This window comes from Mustela erminea, chromosome 10, assembly GCF_009829155.1.
Source record: "Mustela erminea isolate mMusErm1 chromosome 10, mMusErm1.Pri, whole genome shotgun sequence".
Taxonomy (NCBI): Eukaryota; Metazoa; Chordata; class Mammalia; order Carnivora; family Mustelidae; genus Mustela; species Mustela erminea.
Window position 1 is genome coordinate 35,493,955 of NC_045623.1, and position 24,560 is coordinate 35,518,514.

Sequence of the window (24,560 nt, forward strand, 5' to 3'; positions counted from 1 at the left end):
GGGGGAGGCTGAGTGCTTATGGAAGGGTAAGCCTCCCAAGAGGGCAGTTAAACTCTTGAGAACAGATCAACATTCAAGCCCAGAAAGAAGTTAAGAAAAAAAAAAAAAAAAGGAAAGGAGGAAAACATTGCATAATTTCTGAGGTTCTAGGATATAACTTTATGACTCCAGTATTATTTCTATATCAACTTGCAAGTTCACAACTAGAGCTCGGCCCAACAAACCTTTGCTTGCCACATTGAAAAACAGTATTCTAAACAAATGGAAAATATTGGTTAGGCCATATGAAATTACCAACACTTGATAATTTATTATTTTATCACCAACAATGCTGGTAATTTCGTATAATTAAACCTAATATAAATTTGATTATTTACTTATGTAGGATCTGCTTAGAAATGCAAGCTGTTTTCCTAAATCCATTATGTGACAGTTTGAGAGAGGTGTAGTCTGTGGAATCAGGTGTTAATGTTTGTCCTGGTTAGGTAGGAGCAGCGTGGGTAGGCCACCTGGTCAGCATATTTAAGAATATCCACTTAAGAGGCGCCTGGGTGGCTCAGTGGGTTAAAGCCTCTGCCTTTGGCTCAGGTCATGATCTCAGAGTCCTGGGATCGAGCCCCAAATCTGGTTCTCTGCTCAGCAGGGAGCCTGCTTCCTTTCCTCTCTCTGCCTGCCTTTCTGCCTACTTATGATCTCTGTCAAATGAATAAATAAAATCTTTAAAAAAAAAAGAATATCCACTTAAAGGCAATAGCTAACAGTAGCTAATGGTTATCAAATGCAAAAAACCTAGTACTAGTCGTCACACTTATATTATCTGCATTCATTTCTCACAAAACACTGTGAAATGGGTCCTATTATAATCGGTATTTTACAGTTATGGAAACTGAGGACTAAAGAGCAGAATGACTTGCCCTAAATGGTGGAGCCAGGAATTGAGTCCAGGCATGTCTGGAGAGCCTGCACCCTGGTATCTTAAGTTTAGTTCTTATATAGTAGGTAGTACCTGAGGGCTGCTTCACATGGGAACTGGGGTCCAAAGACCATGGGCGTCACTAAGATAGGAAACAGAAGCTGATTAAGACAGAGAGGGTCAGGTACCAGGAGTTCCAGACAAATTTATTAAGGAGTTTTTATGCTACTTCTACTGTGATGCTTGGTCTTAATGACTAGGTCTAATGACTTGGTCTAAATGGATGAATTTATTCGTTCAAAAATATTTGTTAAACAGTGTTATGTGGCAGGGATTGATCTAGATATGTGGGAATCACCTTTGAACAAAAAAATAAAGATCTCTGCCCTTGAATAGCTAAAATCCTAGATAGGGAGACAGAAAACAAGCAATAAACCTAATACGAAGAAATTTTATAGCATGTTAGAAAGCTCTATGTGTGCAGTGTGACAAATAAAATATAGATGAGTAGGGTGGTTCAGTAGTGCTGCCGTAAGGTGGGCGCTAGGCAAGTTTCAGTATTGCATAGTATGGGGAGGGCCACCTTTAGTGAGAAATGGTAATTGGAACACAGCCCTGAAGCAAGTGAGGGGTTGTCGGGTAGATGTCAGAGAGAATATTCTCATCAGGGTAAAGGCGCTAAGCAGGAATATACCTGGTTCATTCTAACAACATGCAAACAGAGTGAGGAAGTAGAGGGAGGAAAGAGGGAGAAGAGTAGAGATGAGGATCGACTACAAGCAGGAGGCCTGGTACATAGCAATGGGCCTTGTAGGTGTGGTCATGATTTTGGCTTTTACTCTGAGTGAAATGGGAAAGGAGAAACCACTTCAGGGTTTTGAGCCAAAGAGTGATATCATCTGACATACTTTAAAAAATCTTGCTCTGATGGGGCACCTGGGTGGCTCAATGGGTTAAAGCCTCTGCCTTCGGCTCAGGCCATGATCTCAGGGTCCTGGGATTGAGCCTGGCATTGGGCTCTCTGCTTAGTAAGGAGCCTGTTTCCTTCTCTCTCTCTGCCTGCCTCTCTGCCTATTTGTGATTTCCGTCTGTCAAATAAATAAATAAAATCTTAAAAAAAAAAAAAAGAAATACACTAGAGGGACAAGAATGGAATCAAGGCAACCTGTTAGAGACCATTTTAGTAATATAGCCAAGGAATGGTGGTGGCCAGGATAGGTGGTAGCAGTGGGGGAGATGAGATGTCATAGGATTCTGTTGATATGTTGCAGATAGAGCCAGCATGAATGTAAGATAAAGAGGAGGAATCAAAGATGACCGCAGGGGTTTTGCCTGAGCAGCTGCAAGGAAGAAGTTACCAACTGGCATCAGTAAGTCTGTAAGTGGCGCAGATTTTGGGGAAGCTCATGCGTTCAGCTTTGAATGTGTTGAATGTATTATGTCCATTTGACATCTGCATTGAGATGTTGAACATGAGGTAGATATATAAGTGTGAATATTGGGAAGAGAAGTCCAAATAGAAATGAATATTCGGAAGGCTTCAACTTTAAGTTGTTATTAAAGCCATGACCCTGGGCTATATTACTGAGTAACACCTTGAAAAAGAGAAGAGAGGAAGCCCCAAGACTGATACCTAGCTCCCTACCCCCCTTCCCTTGGCATTAAGGAGTTCATGAGAAGAAGAGAAATCAGCAAAGGAGACCAAGGAGGAATGACCAGGGAAGTTGGAGGAATGTCATGGAATGGGTTGCCTCAGTGTTGGCATGAAAATGGGATGAAAATCTCACACATGTTTTTACTTTCCCAGCCACTGGTTGAGTGCAAAGGACACTGAGGACCTGGCCAAGTGCAGAATACTGAGGTCCAAGGAGCCCGATCGCTGGATGGTGGCACAAAGCTGAGGCCCTCACTGCCAACCTGGACTGTCATGAGGGCAAGAAGTAACATTGTCCTGTGTTAGGCCTTTGAGGTTTGGGAGGGTTTTTTTAAACAGCTGTTAGCTTACCCTGACTAACACAAGAACTGTTGCCATTTTAAAGGCGCCAGCTTCTCATTTTGAGAGCTTTAGCACATTTTAATTGTTGTATACACATGAGTGTTAGTCATTATTAATGAGTCATTAAAGAAGTACTTGCACTTAGAAAAACTTTATTTGAAGCGAGGATGTATTTGAAAGCAATGAAATAACTATTTTCAAAAAAATGATTTATCATCAGATTTATGCTTACTTGAACTAGGTCTGAAAAGTTATTCCAAGTTAGGCATTATGTCCACCCTGAGTTCTCAGTCTGAGTTGACCCACCACAGGCCAAGTTTCAGCACAGCCTCATCCCATCTTGGACTTCTGGGAACTGGAATGGGTGATGGTGTTCTTGTTGCTTACCTTTAATTGACTCCTGAAAACACCTGTTACTAAAGGGAAGCTGTCAGGTATATTTTGAGAAGCCCATTATTAATAAACCTTTGATTGGCTATTATGGTTAAAGAAAAATGTCTGCCTTCTCCCAAGTGCAGAGTTTGGAATTGTACTTGGAGAACTGGTTAGAAAATCAGTGTTATAAGCCTGAGGTTGATACTGTGAGCCCTGTTTGATGCATTTGATTTTAAATTCTATCAGGATTTTAGCTTCCATCTAGAAAAAGACAAGTTTGAATATCTATTAAAATGGCTCTTCCATACATGTAGCATAAAATCCAAAGATATTATTGTAGCCTACAGGACCCTACTTATTCTAGCTTCTTGCTATTTCCCTACCCCTCCTTGTGCTGCTTTCCCTGCTGTTTCTGGAGCACTCAACACGTGCTCCCTGATCAGGCCCATTGCACTGGCTGTTCCTCCCATTCACCCACATGCTCACACGGCTTCTCCTTTCACTTCTTCAGGACGACGAAAAGTCATCTGAGGTCTGAGGTCTCCCTGCCCATATGAAATCTAAAAATTATAGTTACCATCACTGCCTGGCCCCCTTTCCTGATTTTTCTTTTTTCTTTTTTTAAGTTTTTATTTATTTATTTGATAGAGAGAGACACAGAGAAAGAGGGAACACAAGCAGGGGGAGCGGGAGAGGGAGAAGCAGGCTTCCTGCTGAGCAGGGAGCCAGATGTGGGCCTCCATCCCAGGATTCCGGGATCATGACCTGAGCTAATGGCAGACGCATAATGACTTAACGAGCCACCCAGGTGCCCCTGATTTGTTTTTCTTTATAGCATTTATCATAACCAACATGAAGTTACCTAGCCGTTTGTTTCTTTGTTGATTATCTAGTTTCTCTCACTAGAATGTAAGAATCTGAGGGCAGCAACTTCGTTTCCCTCACTGCTGCATCTGCAGCTCTGAGGACCGTGTCTGGGACATGGTAGGAGCTAAGCAAATATTCGTTGAATAAATGAGTGAGGGGATTAATGAAGGGTTATGGCTGTCTGATTTGTGAAAACAATTTTATCTGACCTCAGGAAAGACCAATTTTTTTCTTTTAAGCTTTTATTTATTTATTTGACCCACAGAGAGAGATCACAAGTAGGCAGAGAGGCAGGCAGAGAGAGAGGGGGAAGCAGGCTCCCCGCTGTGCAGAGATTCCCGATGTGGGGCTTGATCCCAGGACCCTGAGACCATGACCTGAGCTGAAGGCAGAGGCTTTAACCCACTGAGCCACCCAGGCGCCCAAGACTAATTGTTTTTTGCTCACAATATAAAATACAATGATGGTAGCCTACTTGGGTAGGCTAAAAAAAAAAGCTCTTGGTTCCAATTCTCCCTGCCCACTCCCATCCATCCCCAACTGTGTCTTTCATATTTTATTTATTTATTCAGTAAACATTCAGTAAATATATATTGAGCATCATTTCCTCCCTAACCTAATAAAGAAAAAAGCCTCACCTCTCTGCTGATACTCTGTTTAGTGGAAATACTACCTTGAATAAGACAGGATACCTTCTAAGAAGCGAAAACCCATTGGCCGTTGTTGCTGAAAACTTTCCAGAGTCCCAAAGGCAAGGGGAAAAAAAACAAGCTCTGTCTGCATTCGTTACTATCCAATTTGTAGCCACGGAATCTATTGGTTTTTACATTTCCATATTTTTGAGGCACATTAACAACCATAAGGAAATATATTAAATGTGAAAGTGGTTAGCTATGTGTCAATAGAAAGTCGGCTTCGAAAATGCTTCCTGCCACACCGATTCACAGAGTGCTGACCTACATGATTTCATAAACTCGGTTACCCGCTCGCAAAGTTATCTAGTGCTTAAAATGTAATAAGAGTTAGAGGCTTTTTTCTTTGTTTTCACTGTGAAAAACTGTGTTTCCTTTAGAGAAGCTCACAATTTATATACTGAAAATATATAAAAGAATTATGTGTCAACAAAATGATGTTTAAGGTTTTAAATCATCCTAACAGTCAGCCCTGAGACTTCCTCACTAGACATCTCAGAGACTTTATGAAAGTTTTATTCTACAATTCCCTGCTTGCCTTTACTCTTAGCTGCTTCTTCCAGCTATTCATATAGTTTGAAAAATAGAGTTTATATGCTTTAAGTTGCAAGGCATTTAGAATTTTCATAATCTCTTTATTGTGGCTGAAGCAGTCAAAAAAATGAAGTCTACTGTTGATAATATTTCACTGTGCTCTTACTAGATTAACTGGAACAAGAAGCTGGAACTTGTGGCATTTTAAAAAAATACTCTATTTTTAAGGAAGCTTTTATTAGGAGCAAGGTATAGGGTAATTAAATCAGTTTCAAAATACTCAGTAAAGAACTGGGAGCAGGGTAATAATGAACCTTTGTAAAGAACAAATGCTGAAAATAAGATTCTTAAAAACAGGAATTTTTGTTTTGTACCTTTCAAGGCACGCAGTAATGTGCTAAGCACTTAGTAGGTGATCATTAAGTCTTTATTTAAATTAATCTATAAAAGTGTAATCAAGGACTGTACATAGTTGGGGCATCTGGGTTGCTCAGTGGGTTGAGCCTCTGTCTCTTGGTTTTGACCCAGGTCATGATCTCACGTTTGTGAGATCAAGCTCCCTCTTGGGTTCCATGCTCAGTGGGGAGTCAGCTTGAGATTCTTTCCCTCCCCTCTGCCACTCCTTGCCCCTGCTTGCTCTCGATCTCTCAAATAAACAAATAAAATCTTTTTTAAAAAAGAACTGTACACATCAAATTTCAGGTTCTGTATTTTACAAGATAGAGAGGAATGTGGAAGAACTTGCCTTGCATAATTATCAGTTAAAAACAAAGTATCTTTAAATAATTGATGTGGGCCTGTTACACTCTCTTATTGTTTTACATAAGTTTCCTATAGGTAACCTAAGCTTACGGGCAGCAGATCCCCAGGACCTGCCCCCAGGGCCTTCTCCTATTGGATTCCTCATTCAAGGATTTCCAAATCTATTCTATTTAGTGTTTACTATGCTCCAGATACTGTATCTGTTCTTTTACCTTTTAAGGAGCTTATAGCCTAGGGGTAAAGACCAATGAGGGAAGAGGCAAATTCAGTGCTGTTTTAATTGGACCCTTACTTACTAGAACTAAGATTCAGCTCATACTTCTTCATGTGTTAGAGAAACTAGTATAGAGATGATTATTATTAGAATATAAGCACACAGCAGCCCAGAGAAAGCTGAGCCTCCTGACTTCAGAAAATGCAAGCATTCAAGGTAGTTCTGCATTCCAGTGGCTCTGGGATTTCAGTGGTTTCCAAGCAGGAGTACAGAGTCCTCACTACGGTCTCTTTACTTCTCTGTTTCTTACCCTTCTGTTTACTTGTGGTTTCCGCTCTCTTGGAACTTTCTCTTGGGAGGGACCAGTCATGATTTTCCTGTACATTTGGGCTTTCAGAATTTGCCCCTGCTTCTAACTTTTTGTCTTTCTTGGTTCAAAATACTTACAAACATGATAGAATTGGTGCAAGTCATGTTTTTCAAAGCAACCATGGCTGTCCTTTGACACTATGTACTTATCCCTGATTTCATCAACTGCAAGAAGAGGGTAAAAGTCACATAAGAACAGGTGTAGGGGCACCTGGGTGGCTCAGTGGGTTAGGCCTCTGCCTTCGGCTCAGGTCATGATCCCAGGGTCCTGGGATCGAGCCCCGCATCGGGCTCTCTGCTCAGCAGGGAGCCTGCCTCTACCTCTCTCTCTGCCTGCCTCTCTGCCTACTTGTGATCTCTGTCTGTCAAATAAATAAATAAAAATCTTAAAAAAAAAAAAAAGAACAGGTGTAAGAACTGTATGTTCATCAAAGGCTGTAAGAGGAGGCATAGAACAGGCACTGTGTGATGTGCCTATTTGAGATTTGTCTTTGAAAGTACTAGGATGTGATGGTACACAGAATTCCCTAGAGTTATGGAATTGGACCACTTGGCCAAGTCTGAGAGTATTCAGAACATACCCTGTAGGGCAGATGATACTTAAGCAGTGTCAGTAAGATTTAGTCAGAGTTAACTAGTTGAAGAAAAGTGGGAAGCTGTATTAGGCAGAGAACACAGCATTGGTATGGAATAGGGGCAGGAAGAAATGTCTTTCAGGGACTGAACCATATAATCTTCCTGAAACTGGAAAAGTTAAGCCCAGAATGGTGGGACATAAGAGCAGAACAGACAGGACCTGCTTGGAACACACAGTGAAAGTAATGGGAACTGTTGTCTTATGCAGGGGAATGACAGGGTCACATATACATTTTAAATATCTCATCCTGAGGGCAGATGGAAGATGTATATGAACATGGCAGGACTGGAGGCAGAGACAAAAGGTAGAAATTTAAAGAATGCCAACTGGAAAACGCAGGTAGAAGTAAGAAATTTAAAGAATGCCAACTGGAAAACGCAGGTAGAAGTAAGAGGAAGTAATATATTGCAGAAATGTTACTTGAGTAAAATCAAGTCTACTTGGTAACTAATTGTGATATGGTGGGTGATGGAGAGAGAAAAGCCCACGCTTCAGTTTGACAAAGTTGGAAGATGGTAGTGTCATAGTTGAGATGAGTAAGAAACAAAGGAAATTAGCTCTGGGGGAGGGGTGTTGGGAGAGAGTTGAGACGAAGGAGCTGATATGTTGCAGGTATGGAAGAAGTGAATGACTAAGAATAAGAGGGAGAGAAATAGTATTTTAGTCAATGAGGTAGTCCATCCAGCTTTTCTTCATATCTCTGAGAGAAAGTACACTGGGAAGTTGACTAGGTGGGGCGAATGTGAAAGACAGAAATGAACAGTTCATCCAAAAAGAGGATGTAAATTCATTCTCAGTCACCAATGACCACACCATCTGGTGTCCCAAGAACCACGTGCTCCCAACCTAAGACCTTGCTGGGCTTCCAGTGCAATCCATTCCTTTTGATCCTGATGATGTAGTAAAAAGGTATTCATTAAACTAACAAGAAAGAGTAGTTTGGGACACTAGGCACTTCATTGTTCTTTGAACAGATATCCACCTCGTGGTATACTCTAGTAAATAATTTAGAAGGCAAAATTTGCTTACTGCCTGCAAATGAGTTTGATAAATTGAAGAATTACTTGGGACAATGAGGTGGGAAACGTTGAGGTTACTAAACAAAAGGAAAAAACTCAAACTGCCAAAGTAGAAGAATACATGATTGGTTTACTTTAGATAGGAATGGCAGAAAGAAAAAAAAAAATGGGTCATAGTGAACTATGGATTGAACCGGATTCAATAGTGTAAAAAAGGAAGTGTGATATTAAAATAGCTAAATCAATCATTATATTGAAAGACCTAAGTAGAAGTATGGCATATAAGAACAAGTGAAGATTCATCTTCCTGGGAAGTCAGATTCCTAATCGAATACTGTATCTGTTCAAGTTCTTTGGTTCTTACTGACAGAAACAGACACTGAATATGATTTAGGATGGTTTCAATTTAAATAATAGAAAACCCATATCTAAATGGCTCCAACAAGAAAGGGAATCTATTGCTTCATATAACTAAAAAGTTCAAGTTTCAGACCTCTTTAAGAATGTGGTTTCTTTGTTTTCATCACAGTTATCACAATGTTGGCCTCATCCTGAAACTAATTCTTCTCGTGATGGGCAAGATAGATTCTGGTACTGATGCAACTAGGTTTTCATGCTTCAGATCCACTGAGAAAGAACAAATTTTAAGATAATTCCCACAGAAGAGAGAGTTCCCAGAATTGCCAACAAAGATGTCTTATATTTGGCCCAAATTCTGTTATGGCCCATGGCTGAACCATTTGCTGTGGCCAAAGGGAGGAGATGTGATAATTAGCTTGAGTCAATCAAGATCCACCCTTAGAGAGAAAGAAGTGAATTCCACATGAAATCCATGGCTGGGATCTCCAGGCCCTGTTAGGTAGAAGCAAGGGGGAGCGGGTTGCATGTGGGAGAAAAAAACAGCCAATGTCTACCACACTCTGAAGCAGGAAAGGATGTTTTGGCAGAAGCCTAGAGGGTAGCTCGCCCTGATGCTTCAGCTTCCTGAGGGAAAGTCTAGAGAATCCACTGCAGACATAGGACAGCAACTAGGTCAGCTTCTGGAGCCTAGGGGCTGAGGTAACAGGGACCAGCTAATAGTTATTTCAAAGCTTGCTGCCAGAATGAACTAAGAGATTCTTTTTAGCCTCTTGTTTTACTCTCCATAACAGTTAAAGTCACACTAGTGTGAGTTGGCCAAGCTTGGTTGATGTGCTCACAACTCAGCTAAATCTGGTCAGAAAACCTTGACTGCTGATCCCAAGAGAACTGTTTGTAGTGGAGGAGAGATAATTATCCCTGAGGACACCGAGGTCATTTTCTAAAGAAAGGGGGAGAGGAGTCTGGGTTGCCCCCAAAAAACTGTCCACTATAAGTACCATATTCCAAGTACAAATGGGGTAAAACAAACTTAGAATGGCAGAATTAAGTAAAGAAGATAATTATAGGACAAGCGCTTTTTTTTTTTTTTTTTTTTTTTAAAGATTTTATTTATTTGACACACAGAGATCACAAGTTGGCAGAGAGACAGGCTGAGAGAGGCGGGGGTAAGCAGAGAGAGGCTCTCTGCTGAGCAGAGAGCCTGATGCAGGGATCCATCCCAGGACCCTGAGATCATGACCCTAGCCGAAGGCAGAGGCTTTAACCCACTGAGCCACCCAGGCACCCCGGACAAGCACTTTTTGACAGGAAATGTGCTACTTAAGAAATTTTTGTGGAGCACCTAATGCTTGCTATATTGATCTAAAGATTTGTATGATACCTTCTCTACCTTTCTGGACAATACAGTGAATTTTAGAGCTAGGAGGAAAGAAACTGAAAGTTCATGCAATCTGACATCTTATTTTTAAGGTAAAGAGAACAAGGTAAAGAAAGGTCAAATCGTGAATTTTGACACAGCATTATTCTGAACTATCTGCGGTCTTTCTCTGATGCTTTATCTACTGGCTTAGTTCTGCAGTGGTCATAAACAAAATCTACTTGAGAGAAAGGACCCAGAATTATCTCAGTGTGGAGATAAGGTTGAGAAGTGATTGGAATGTCTTCTTCTTTATCATCAAAAGGGGCAGGTCAGAACCCATTGTTAAGACGCCAGTGGTTCCAAGTCCTGTCAAAACAAGAGTTACCAGTTGGAAGAACGAGAATGTTTGCTCCACGGTCTTTCAGTCGACACACGGTGGCCGTGAAGACTGTATGTGTGACTGGAGGACTTTCTTTCCTGAGGACTAAAAAACAAGCTAAATGAAAGTAAAAATAAGGTAACTACATGTGGCTCCCATACAGTTATACCCCCAAACAGAAGAGGGTGTAAGGGGCAGGTTCTCTGACTTCTAAAGGTCCCTTCTGCTCCTCAGATTCCGCACCTTCGGGCTCTTTATTTGTATTTTAGTTCAAGACATGCTTTTTTTCGTCTGCTCCTTTTAATCTGTTTGCTACTGTAGTACATTTAAACATCAGCAGATGGGGCCCTTGGTTCCTTTGAAGAATGTCAGGCTTGAATTTTGTTAATGTCTGTGGTCCACATGAATTTTTCTTGTTGTTTTACAGCATGTTAAATTTGCACACTTTATAGTTCACGAGCCTTTATTTAATCAGGAGAAAGAAAACTCACTAATGACAAGAAATTCCTTTTTTTCTCTCTTCCACTGTTCTATAGGGATACGTTAGATCTGTTTACAAATGGAAAAGTGAATATAATGTGATACCCAGACAACAGCATCTTTGAAAGGACAGAAGAAATCAATGTCAAAATTAATCTGTTGTCCTTAAGTCAGGAAGCTGTGGGGGAGGCTTTCACTGAATGGGACCACAGGTGACAGGTCACATCCAAGTTTCCTTCATTCCAGATTACTTGCTTTTTGCTTTCCTGAATTTCATTTTAGGAAGGCATTGTGTGAACTGTGCCAATGATCATCATTTTTTTAAGCACTCACCAATGATCATCATTCTTATAAGTGACATTTGTCAACAGTCTGTAAAGAGAACTACCGGTCTTCTGGTCCTTACACCCGTTCCAGTGGGTACATTGCTGCATCTTCAGCATGAGATCTCTTCCCAGGAAAGATGGCACAGCCTTTGTAGGAAGGAGTGTGGTTTGCAGGACAGAAGAGATGGCAGCATTCAGTCCTCCTGGAGTCCTCACTTAATTTTCTGCCTGGCTTTTTAACCGGAACTTGCTCTGAGAATTAATCACTGTTTCTCTTGTGTCCCCCAAGATGGGATGACCCAGAATTTTATTTTTGGCCGAGTACCACGAGATATCCAGAGCAAAAATGTGTCCTATGTGTGAAGCATCATTATGTAAATACTTATTTCAATGTGCTTACTGCATCTCCGATTAGTGTGATTTAATTGATAGATTGAAGGCATCTTCCTTTGTGTAATTAATATTTGTGTTGTAAATAAGCTCTTATGCTTGGACAGATCTTAATAGCAGATTTAAAACCCAGTAAGAAGACTAGGGGCATATCACTGATAGAAGAGGTAAAATTGGGCCTCCTTTTTGTCATTATTCTGAGTTTAGACAAATAGGTCTGTTTTCAACGGGACTGACACCTCTTAAGAACTGATATTTTAGCTGGAAAGACCACCTATATATTTAAGGTACATTACAGATCACGCTCATTTTCAAATTCAGGTCCTAAATAGCTCATAAATCGGTGAGAATGAAGTGTCTTCATTGATAACATTTTCTATATTTTTGTAAATTTGCAACCTAATGTGGCAAATTGGGATGCAGTTTGCAGATTTAGGATTTACAGAGTTTACACCGATGAGACTAATGTATTACTTCTGGGTAGAGATGATGTTTGCCCGTGGTTCGCCTGAAGCCAGTTTTAGGGAGGAATTGTTCAGTTCTCCTCTCCTTTTGTGCTGACATGCTAAGTGATATATACGGAAATTGTGTGCACTACTTGTGCCCCAGTCTGAAGAACTGCTTGTGGGCAAATTTCATTAGTACTTGATTAGTACTTGTGCTAATTAAGCCAGGCACAATTTTGCCTCCAGTCCTAGTATGATGAGTTAAGGCTGGACTGAAAATGTGGCCCTCAATGCATATGTTGGAAGCCCATAAAGCCCATATAATCCCACAGAGAATTCTCACTCGACTCCCCCATTAAGGGGCTGAGAAAGTGGAACAGAGCCCTCCGTTTCTAGTGCAATTTGAGTTCACCCAGATATGTGATATGCTAATGTTTAGATTAAGCAGATGGCAAGGAAGGCAGTTGTTAGTTGAGGATTGTTTTCCCCTTTCTGCATATTATTTTCAAACAAACAGCTTAAGAGGTAAGTTACTCTACCTCCTCTCTTCCCTTCCCTTTGAATTAAAAAGAAAAAAAAAAAAGTTAGAAATCCCTGGTTATATTATTATCATCCTACGTGCCCAAGTGCGCCCATCTTAATTCGGGATATGGTGTAAGAGTGTTTTCCACTGTTTGGTGAGTTTTCTGCTATTTTTATCATTTCAAAGAAAAAGGAGATGGGGCTTGGCTGAGGCAAGGAAAGGAGAGGAGGTGAATTTAGAAACAAAAGCTGCTTGGAACAGAAGAACAGATGTTATGCCTCCATGTCCTTGTCTAATTTCTCCTCAGGGCTTGGCAGCGCTGGCCCCGATTCTCGATTCTCCTGCCTTTCTGTGGTCCTCCTCCTCCTCCACCTCCTGCCTTCTCCCAGAGCTTTCCCCCCATACTACTTCCCTTGCAATTTTGGAGTTTTCCACATGAGGGTTTTTTTTTTTTTTTTAAACATACATTATGATGTGGCATCTTGAGTCACTTTATTAAAAAACCTTCAGTAACCTTCAGAATTCCTCTGAGCTTGCTCAGCCTCTCACAAATGAAAAGGTGGAGTTTTAAGTATCAGGTTTATCATTTATAGAACCATAAAATTTTAGAGCCAGGACCAGACATCATTTCATCTCACTCCATTTATATTTTTAGTAAGAGATTTTCAAGGCTCTGGAGTGGCGGGAAAAGGTAGAGGTAGGAGCGCGAGGGGCAGAGACAGAAAGAGGCAGAGAGGTAACGTTTTAGGAAGTTTTGGGGTTTTTTGTTTGTTATTAATGCATTTCCTTTGGGGATTTCTCCAGAGACAACGAAAAAAATATTTAACTGCTTTTCAATTATGTTTGAATGTTAGGCAGACCTTTCTTTGAACATACAACTCCTCACTTCCATTGGGCCAGATGGCTCTACTGGGTTAAGTGAACAAATCTGCAAAACCTACTCTCACTTGCACCCATTTTCCTTCTTCACTTACTGGGAAAGTGTCCCTCCTTTCAGCCAGGACCAGGCCCCCTCACTGCTATCTGGATCTTACTACCCTTCCTGCGTTCTCAAGAATGTTACCTCCAGCTCTTTCCTGCTTTGTCAAGTTGTCCTTCTCTATTGGATTATTCCCCTTGACCTACAAAACTCAACATGCATGATGCCCAGACCGTGCATGGCTCTTCTGGTGTCCCCTCCATTTTGTTTCTTGAGTGTTGTCTGTCTTCTCAATTTTCTTACCTCCTATTTACTCCAACCCATTCCAACATGGCTTCAGATCCCTTTAATTCATTGGAACTACTCTTGATGAGGCAATAAAGTTTCTTGGTAATGACATACCTGGCTCATATTTTTCTGTTTTCATCTTTCCTTTTCACCAGCTGCCTGAACAATAGAACAAGGCCCCAGACCCTCTTGAGTAAACTAAGTTTCCACGATGCCATATTTTCCTGTTTTCTTCCAATCTCATTCTCTCTTTTGGTCAGAAACTAGTATCTATTTTATTTAGTGAGCAAATTACATATAAGGTGTAATACTGAGTCTGGTATAAAGTAGGCTCTCAAAAATTATTGGTTGAATTAGTAAATTAGATAGTTTCAGTTTAATGAGCTTCATGCTTTTTACTCTAGAGATGAGCTGTGCACTAGTAACCATATGCAGTTATTTAAATTTAAATTAATTAAAGTTAAATAAAGTTAAAAATTCCATTCTTTAGTCATACTGGCCAGATTTCAAGTGCTCAATGGCCACCTGTGACTAGTGGCTACCATATTGGATAGTGCGGATTTTTAGAACGTTTTCATCATTGCTGAAAGTTCTATTGGTTGATGCTGTCCTAGAAAGTTTAAATTCAAGTGCAGTTTTGGAGCATGGGCCATATAAATTATAAGGTCACAGAGAAGTGGGCAAATGATTAGATGCTACAGTACTACAAAAACACACAGAATAAATGCTCAGCTAAGATAATGAGATATTTTAACCATCATGAAGTAGGGGAGTGTAGTATCCTAGTTAAATGCATGGGATTGGTTATGGACAGATTTGACCTAGTCCTACCATACCATTTGACAGCTATATATCAAGAGCAAGGTTCCACCCATTTTGCTCCTCTGTATCTCATTTGTTTTACCTGTAAAATAGGGTTAATAGGGGTACTTTCCTTATAGGGTTGTTGTAGAAATTGAAGCGGTTGATATACATAAAGTATTTAGGATTATTCCTGGCACAAAGGGAGAGCTCCGTAAGTGAGAGGTATTCTTCTTCTTGGTTATTGTTATGTATGTCTTCAGGATGCAGGTGCATGTTCACACATCTATCTGGTCTTCTATTTCCTCAGTGCTCTTGAGCCCCAGTGTCGTGTCTTGTCTGTCTGTCTGTCTTTCTTTCTTTTTTTTTTTTTTTGTAACCTACCAACAGTGAGTAAGGGGTCACAAATACTAGGCAGATATGTCAGGAGAACAGGATTAGAAATGAGAGAGTCTTGAAGAGGTTGATTTACCTGGCAAAGTTTGGTACAGAATGAATGGAATCTTCTAAGACAACGCATTTTCAGCTTGGATCTCTGTATCCGCCTTGGCCTCAACTCAGGAAGGTTTGCTGGAGTAGCTTCCACCAGGAGTCTGTCTACATGCTCCTCCCTGATAGTTGTTCTCTTTGGGCTGACAAACAAGGAAATGCTGTTGTTTTTCTCCAGCTAGAGAGTGCCTGATGGAACGAGGGACATCATAGATTTGCCAGTGCTCCCTAGTGGATCTTAGGAGTTTCTTTATGAAGGTATTGTCCAATCAGTTCCCTGTAACATGTCGATAACAACCCACAATTTTCAGTTTCATTGCAGGAATGCTGGAGAGTTAAACTAACCTGTCTTTGCAGGGACTGACAGTCTCTGAAGAAGCACTTCTGCAAGTACTTGTCACTTGAAGTTTGACATTTCTGACTCACTGTGCCCCATAAGAATGAATTCAGAAATTCCTTTAGGAAGGATTTACATTTCACAAATTTTAGAATAGTTCTGATTATCATTTGTAGTCTCAGATTTAGATTTTCTTTCTTATTAGAGACTTAACTCAGCCCAGGTCAGCAGTAGTTTTCATGAAGGGAATTGGTTTGCCCAGTTTAAACATAGAAAGTGGCTCTGACACACCTGTTTAGGGATTTATTAATTTCACAAGTGCAGTAATTTGAACAAATCATATGTGAAGCACTTTTTAAAAAAAAACATCCCTTAGTCGCAGGAGCCCCCGACTGCCTCTGTCCCTACCCTCCATAGCACCAGACCCAACTGCTATTGGTAGATTCCACTAATGAGCTGCCGCTTCTTCCAAACTTCTTATGGTCAGCTCTTTATAAATTAAAGTGTTTTAATTCAACTTGACATCTGCCGGAAACAGAAGATTGACCCGATCTTGCATTGTTTTTTGTTTTGTTTGGATCTGACCCAGAATGACCGATTTCCATATTTCTAGCATTCCCATTATCTTCCTGATCTCTGTGCCTGCTTTGTTCGCTAGGTTAGGACTTGAAACCCATTGGTTTCAACTCCAGTCCGTGGCCCTGTGAAACCCTCTAACCTACCTGATGGCACTGTCACAAGGGTGTCATCTGCAGATCATGGCAAACCTTGTCTGAAACCCAACTCAGAGCTTGCTCTTCTCAAGGTGGGTAATCCTTTATAAATAACAGTATACTGTCTAGAGTTTAATCACACAAAATTAGGGTTGCAAATGTAATCACAGCCAGAAATTTTAACTGGGCACCTCAAAAGATGGTTTCCTAAGTGAAAAAAGATTAGTAAACCCTGTCCCTTTCCTATGATAGTTCCATCAATACCTTTTAAAAATATAAAAGGTAATTTTATGATTTGACGTATATGGAATGCTCTTTACATAGATCTAAGAGGTTAAAAAGATAAAATGCTTCCCTCTCTATTGCTGAATTAGCCGATGAAAGAGAAGGAAGACTGACCGACAGCAGCCGGCTTCCTATGGGGAATATATTAAATACCCCCATAATGAGAATGTTAGTTCCAGGAACAAAGAGTTAGTTCATTTAAATGATTATTACTTTGTCGTCTTACTTGGTTTTTTTTCTTTTTGCTTCCACAGTTATTTTTTTGTATTTTTCTTTGAGCCACTGTTTCCGTCCTTACCAACTATTTACAATTTCTTTCAAGTGAGATCAAATGGGATTGCACTTCCTGTTTCGTGGGGGTTGGCTCCGCCATTGAAAATTATGAGTGCCAAGCAGAGAGAATCGGGTAACTAAAGGGAGATTTCTCCCTTTAGAAGAAAAAGCTGCATTTTAGTTGAAAAGGAAAGACAATGCAGCTGTTTTGAGTAGCTTACATCTTTAGAAATGCTAATGAATGTGATTGAATTTCACTGAAAGTGGGGCTGAACAGTTCAAGTCAAAAAGAAAAAGGAGTTTTGAGGAACTAGTTTCATTTAGAGACAAAGATCTTATTTACAGTAACTTTCTCCTAAGATCTCCATTTGCAGTGCTCCTAATTTAAAAATACAGAGCCAAAGCGAAAATGTTCACCTAAGCTTTTGGCTCTTATCAGTTTTCTCTGAATGTCTTTTTTGGAAAAAGCAATGTTCTCCAGTAATAATAGGTTCAGGAAATTTTAGCAAAATCAGATTTTGCTAGCCCTTCCTCATTTAATTGAATAGGGCTTGTGAAATGAAGAAACAATGCAGACAGGCAAAAGGGGACACTTGCCCCCAGTGAAGAGCTGGTGGTAATGCTAGAGGGAACCTTGAGAGCAGTGGAGCTGTGTAATTACCTAGGATTACAGTCGTGATTCTCCATTATACATGGACTTCTAAGGATAACAGTTGATCTATCCATCTAGGCAACAAGCTCTCCATTTTGTAGGGATTTGGAGGGAAGTCTCAGATATTGTTAAATAATAATTCAGCTGAGTAAATTTGAAGATCTAATTGGCTTTATTCAACCATTCATGAGTTGGGCAACATCCCGTCTAGCAAGTGGAAAGGAGCTCCACCAAGCTGTAGAAAAGGAAAGGATTTTAAAAACAGAAAGGAGCTGGGAAAAGGAAACTGTTAGCAAAGAGCGCATTGTTTTCAGCAAGGTCGCTTCGTAAGCTTCCTTCCTGAGGAATGGAAGGGGTGTACTGGGCAGATTATCTCACTAGCGTTGACCAGGTAATTCTATGTTGACGTGATAAAGGTTGCTTACCTTGGGGATTGAAACTACAGTTACGGTGGGTATTCCATCTTGGTTTCTGGACGTGGGGTTTAGCACAAGGACTCCATTTTGGGCTTGCTGTCTCCTTGTTAACAAATATCTACAAATGGTAAGCTTAGGGTGTTGTGTATTATTAGGCTTCCTACAGAGAATATGCTCGTGGCTGGGTAGTAATGAAGCATCCGAAATCAAAGAGGGTGAGAAAGATGGAAAGTAGGAGACTCTGTAGAAATTTCTGATCTTAACTCAGACCCATGTTCCTGACCTCTGGCCCATGTTTCTCTTTCAGTCATGCTTTCTTTGTCTTTTTCTCCTTCTTTTCCATTACCCGAATTAGTTCAGAGTCAGTAAAATAAAATGTCGAAATAAGGAATTTGGAGGGATTGTTTGTATCTGTCTGCCTCTATCATCGTCAGGAGTTTTGCCTGTTTTTTGTGTTTTGACACTGATGGAACCCTGATACAACAGTGACTGGCCCTCAGTAAATGTTTTGAAGGATGGCAGAAGAAATCTTGCTGGTAACTGGCTATTTCTTTTCTTTTTTTTTTTTTTTAAAAAGATTTTATTTATTTATTTGATAGAGAGAGAGCACAAGTAGGCAGAGAGGCAGGCAGAGAGAGAGAGGAGGAAGCAGGCTCCCTGCTGAGCAGAGAGCCTGATGCGGGACTCAATCCCAGGACCCTGAGATCATGACCTAAGCCGAAGGTGGCGGCTTAACCCACTGAGCCACCCAGGCACCCAGTAACTGGCTATTTCATCTTTATGCTACCATTAGGATCTGGTTGGAGTATTATAGCTAGGGATACCTGGTTTCGAGCAGGATGACATGGCCTCCTTGGGCTTACACGTAATAAGAGCTCAGTAAATACTGAAGGAAAGAAGGAAGAATGGGAGGAAGGTTAGAATCAGCTCCAGGCAGGCTGACACCAATCTACTTGTTTAGGTTATAACTAAAATACTGTTGATGAACATGCTGTTATATCCTCCACATTAGGAGTATTTTACATACTCCCTGCAGTCTGGACAAGTGCATTTCTTAAAAATAAGGATAGCTTTGCTTTATTGGCTTTGAATGGTAGGGCTGCAACTGTCTCTTTGACAGTACAAGCGTTTTGGCTTTCGGTAGCACTGTGGTGTTATATATAGTTGTGTTAAAAGATGAGAATATTGATGAAGATCCTTAGAAGAACGCCTTTGGGTAGGTAGAAATATTTAAATGGAAATATTTGTCTATATTATGCTGAAACTTAATCCGAGTAAATTTAAACTTAAATCTACATGTAATGAGATCTTACATTTTAGATTTCCTGCCTCAGAGAAGTGGTTTCCCTTGGACCAAAGAAACTTTTGTATTTCTTTGTCCATTCATTCATTCACTGAGCAAACACACGAGAGTCTACTCAGCATAAAACACATTGTGATAGTCCAGAGGGGAGAAGGAATGCACCCAGAATGATTTTCACTATCTTTTCAAAATGCACTCCATCTTAAAACCCCAGAAGTCTCTTAGACCCTATGCTATGATCAGGCCTAGTTATTCTCATTGACAACTCTGATGGTGGAATTGAGAACATGTGCTCTGAAGATCATGTTGAGGTCTAGTTGAGTGAATTTGGAGTTGGAATGTTATAGATACCAGAAGAGTTTTGAAGAACAGATTTAGAGTTCTAGATGCCCTTTACCAAATGAAGACACTGGAGAGGTAAATAGGGTACAGATCAGTGGAAAAAGTAGGCACCTGGGTTGGGGGGGCGCCTGGGTGACTCAGTTGGTTAAGTGTCTGCCTTTGGCTCTGGTCATGATCCTGGGGTCCTGGGATTGAGCCCTGCATCGGGCTTCTTGCTCAGTGGGGAGCCTGCTTCTCCTCCTCCCCACTCATACTCTTCCTCACTATCTCTGTCTCTCTCGCTCTCAAATAAATAAATAAAATCTTAAAAAACAAAACCAAAAACAAATAGGCACTCGGGAAACAAATAGATCTAGGTAGGCACTGGTTGCCTGTGTCTCTGTGTGCATCTGGCTGGAAAGGTCTACTAGGCAAAGGGGCATGGTCAACTGGAAGCATATGGGCAATTCAGCAAACTTGCCAGCCAGTGGGGCAGAAAAGAAGAGAGGAATTTCAGAATAACCTCTTTAACAGAGGGGGGTGGGCAGGGCAGGGCATCTATGAAGACAACTGCCTTGGTTAGGGTCTGGGATGGGTCTTCTCTTTTTCAAGGGCAAACTTACAAGGATAAATGATGAAGAATTTAAAGTGAGCTTCTCATCCAGTGCAGGAGGACAAAATACAAAGCTACCAATGCATTGCAAGAATCTTACTGGTGTGTTAAAATTTTTTTGGTTTTCATTCCTGCTTACAGTAACTTATTCATATCTACTTTTTGAACAGATTGATTAAATAGAAAGGTGAAGAGAGGATTGAAAACACCAGGAATGTTGCACTAAAAGAGTTTTGGAGAAAGAAACCCCTGTTTCCAGAAATAAATGTTATTTAGCCCTATAGCCTGTTGAAGTTAGGCATGAAAAATAGCCAACTTCTCTTTGTTTCTGGTGATGATATTAGGGGCCACTGTACTATGTAAAGGTAAAATTTAGCAGTTAGAAATGTTGCATTGAGGATCCCAGAAGAGATTATGGCATCCCATCTCTAGTTGCCTTTAAGGATACAACTCTTGCCTTAGGTATTGTTTTTCCCAGAACATAGAAGCACACACCTACTGTCATGTAGGCATTCTTTACAGCCCTGTGATTTTTGTGAATTAAACTTGTTGGGAAACCACATCAGAAGCCAGAGATAACTGAGCTTGAGTAACAATGTGAGAGAAAGGCAGGGTCAAGAGCCCTGACATTAGAATCTGACAGTAGGGTCTAAGGGTCTGTTTGATGGGCCTACTGTGATGCTAGTGACCACACAGGCACACTCACCTGCATGAGGTTGTGGTGTGACAACAGCTCATTGGCCAGAAAGCAAACAAGAGTATGTTTACATAACAACTACATCTACATTTGATCTTTATGTCCAGAACAGTCAAGGGAAACGCATTGGCATTTGCTTCTGTCCTTAGATAGGAGCAGGTCCTGCTTATCCTCTATAAGCCAAACCTTACAGTTCTTCCTAGTTTTGTTGTATTCAGCTGCTTTTGGAAAGCTACTTTGGTGTTTGGAGCTGCTGCCAACCTTTTTTCAATATAAATTAAAAGTCACAAGGCTTTGCCACTTCTCTGCATGTGTTAAAGAGTTGCAAAAAGCCATTCTGAGTTCACTTTCCTCAAAGAGTCCTTTTTATTATTCACATCGAAGCTGTCAATTCAAAAAGGCTTGTTATAAATGAATTAATTTATGGCAAGATTGTTGATTGACAGGAAAAAGTTTGTTATGTATGGATTTGACATCACAACCATGCATAGCCAATTTTCCCACTAACAGCTTCTTTATGGAAGAATTCTTCCAGCCACATTGCATAAACAGCTGTTGGAAACACCTTTGCATCGATCATTTGTAATAGTTTATTAAAGTGGTACCTGGCAACATGTCTATATAGTTAAAGGCTTGCTCATTACCAAACCCCATTTTTCAGGAGTTTATTACTCAAGCTTTTCAAATCATATCAGACTCAAACCTCACATGTGAACACTCACTCTAGACATTGTTTCTTTTGTTAGTGAAGGTTCTAAAGCAGTGGCCTCACTTCCTACGAAGTGGCATGGACTGTGATTGATTCTGCTTCAGATTTTTGAAAAAAGGTGGTCTTTTCATAATCTTTTTTTTTTTCTGAAAATGAGTTTTTGAATGCTTATATCTTTTCTTCTCTAGAAAGAAATTTTTATTAAAAAAGAGAGATGTCCTAGGAGATGACCCTTATTATAATAAGGATGCCTTTATGATTTTTTAGTTTATACTTTCTGGACCGTATTTGGAAGCTTCTCTTGATCATTTAGATGCTTGCTACTTCCCTCTGCTGTTCTTCTTTCCTTGCAAAACTAAATCCTCCTTAACTGGCTTTGCCTTTGTCTTGGAATTGAAGGACAGCACTCCTTCCTTAGAGGTTGTACTGAATAGCAGGTAGGAAGATGGGCGTATTATTGAGATGACAGCTCTTTTTCACATGCCACATGAGTTCAGGCAAGGTATTTTGCCTAACGCAATTCCTGTTTCTGTTTCCTCATCTGAAAAAATAGGAACAATAACAGTACCAAGTTTTTCGTTTTGTCTTAAGGTCTGCAGAAGCTACTATGTGTAAAGAGCTTAACATGTTTGGCACATAGGGAGAGATTAATAACTGATGGCTGCTTCTCTACAGATGCAGAGCGAGGTAGAATGAGTGGCTGATGCTAATTCTCCTGCATTCTTGGAATGCCTTGTAGCCATCTTCTGTGGTCAGGACACATTTTCTTACAAATATTGATATCCCTTATCTCCTTCATAGGATATTGGCAGCTCCTTTTGGCAGTTTCAGTGGCAGTGATGCCTCCTGCCCCAAACCTGGTATACACTGGAGCTTCCTCACCGGGGGGGTAGAAGAGGAAGGTGCATAATGAACTGTGATACTCCATTAGCCTGGATAAGCCCCAGAGCATACAAAGAGCTAAAGGAGCCAGCTGGCTCCCCAGTAAGCCCTGGTTCTGCCAAGACCCACTGATTGCTGACGAGGAAGTGAAGAGGAAGCCGTGGTGCTGGGAGAAATGAGAAGGGCATTTCCCCCCAAGACGAGAAAGTTATTGGCTTATCCAGATTGTGAGGATGGAATGAACTAATGAATGCTTTAAAATCCACTGAGGAAGCTTTTATTAAAATCCATTGTATTAGGTTGTCATTTTTTCATCTCTTGGGTATGGGCCTTTGCTACCCATGGTAGAGGCAAACTTTCTTGGTGATGCTTTTACAGACTTCCTGAACTGGTTTCCAGATCATACTCATACAATGCATGCAAAGCACTGTGATAGGCTTCCTCCAAAATGATCAGGCTTTCACAGCTGGATCCCTAAAAAAAATAAAAAAAGAAAGAAAGAATGAATGAATGAAAGAAAAAAGAAGCTGATACCACAAATGTTGCTGGTGAAAAAAAATCATATAGAGTTTATTTATCTTCTTTCCTTTTTTTTTTTTTTTAAGTTTATTAAGAATGAAAATACCTCTGCAGCTTGGCTTTCCTTGTTATTTTCCCAGATATTTAAAAGAAGATATTCATAGGCAAAAAAAATGTAACTTTTTCTAGCCAAAATGCAGCATTTTTCCTTCTGTCCTCACAAAAGTGTTGCTATGTATGTCAGTTATAGAGAATACATCACACTCTTTTCCTCAGAAAATGCTCCTTTTGCTGCTGTTGAAAATAAAAAAATCCCCCTACTAGGCATACAAATTCTCATGGGAATGTGGTTTTGTTCCCGAAAAATATTACAAAGTAGAAATTGAAAATGTCGTGACATATTTTCAAAATATCAAAATTGCTCAGGTGAAGAGGTAGGCAGTTTTTGGAGTTACTATGAAAACCATATGTGGTATTGTAATGTCCAAAATCATGACTTTGAATACTCCTGCTTTAGTGCATGCACCTGAGAATTTTTTTTCCCTTATTTTATTTTCAAGAGAATCAAATTTCAAACAAATGGAACTAATCAAACCAGACATTTCTCATCCATTGATTCAGTATAGGCAGTAAAAACAGCTGAGGGATCTTATTGAGAACTACCAGTAATTCATGAGCTCTGCTATCTTGATGGTATTTGGTGATCTCCTCACCTATGATGTCATTCACTACAGTGACAAAAGGCAGGAAAATCAATGTGCTTTGACTTAATTCTAAAAAGCACTCAGGAAATGCTAAATTTTTTGAGAAGACTAAATTTTTGAGGTGGAGGAGATTGGCATTTTTTGAAGACAGAAGTGTACCCCTTTGATTCTAGCAATACCACCATCTTTTGAATCCCACTTGGACAGGTTGGGAGGAAAATCATGGCTAATCAGGATATTCATCAATTTCATCCCTTTACCTTGGTTGATGATCCAATGTTTAAGCAATTGCTGATGGAATCCCCCAGTAAGAGGTCATCTCAAAGTTTTCTGCTGAATGAAATCAATGCATTTGTGATTTTGGGGGCACATTCCATTTTCATGACTATTTGAGGATATCCCAAAAGGCAGCACAGGGAGGTATTTGGACCAGGAATGATTGACAGTGTCTGTAAGTACTTATTATGTCAAGGCTTCAGCTCGTCGATTGATGGGAAATGATGTATAATAAATTAGAATGATCACACATCATTTCCCATCGATTGAAATGCCAAATCCTTGACGGAGTAATGAGTTATGGCCAATACCACTCACTGTCTTAGGGGGGAGATTGATTGCATATCCTTTCATCGATGTGATCAAACAACTAAGAAATCCTAAGTACACATCTAGCTCCCCAATTTTACCATCGTTCCAGTGCAGAGCATGACGTTAGTGTTGCCTCAGTGAACATTGCACAATGCCATGTGGGCATTGGAGCAAGGGTATTCTTCATCATCTGATGCAGTGAGAGCCTCATTCCCTGCAGAAATACAGATGCATCCTAAGTGCAGAGACACTCAATGAAGCACCATTAGCCTCCCTAGCTATAAAAGAACAAAATAGGAAGGCTCCCAGGTCTCTCCATAAAAACAAAAAGGAGGAAGTTCCCAGTAAACTCAATGGAATGAATGTTTAGTATGCTCATGTACCAGTGGGTGGGCGTTTTATCCTTTTT

The 24,560-nt window shown here is 40.3% G+C and overlaps 1 long non-coding RNA gene across 4 annotated transcripts in view; it reads left to right on the forward strand.

Annotated features, from left to right (window-relative positions):
* LOC116567511 overlaps positions 1 to 24,560 on the forward strand; it is a 125,032-nt gene that overhangs the window by 93,426 nt on the left and 7,046 nt on the right. For 2 of the 4 annotated variants that reach the window (XR_004276238.1, XR_004276240.1), the window contains exons 2-4: positions 2,185 to 2,291; positions 10,421 to 10,615; positions 16,135 to 16,281. This is a non-coding gene — a long non-coding RNA (uncharacterized LOC116567511). The remainder of the gene's footprint in view (positions 1 to 2,184; positions 2,292 to 10,420; positions 10,616 to 16,134; positions 16,282 to 24,560) is intronic. The other 2 variants (XR_004276239.1, XR_004276241.1) reach the window with 2 other exon arrangements.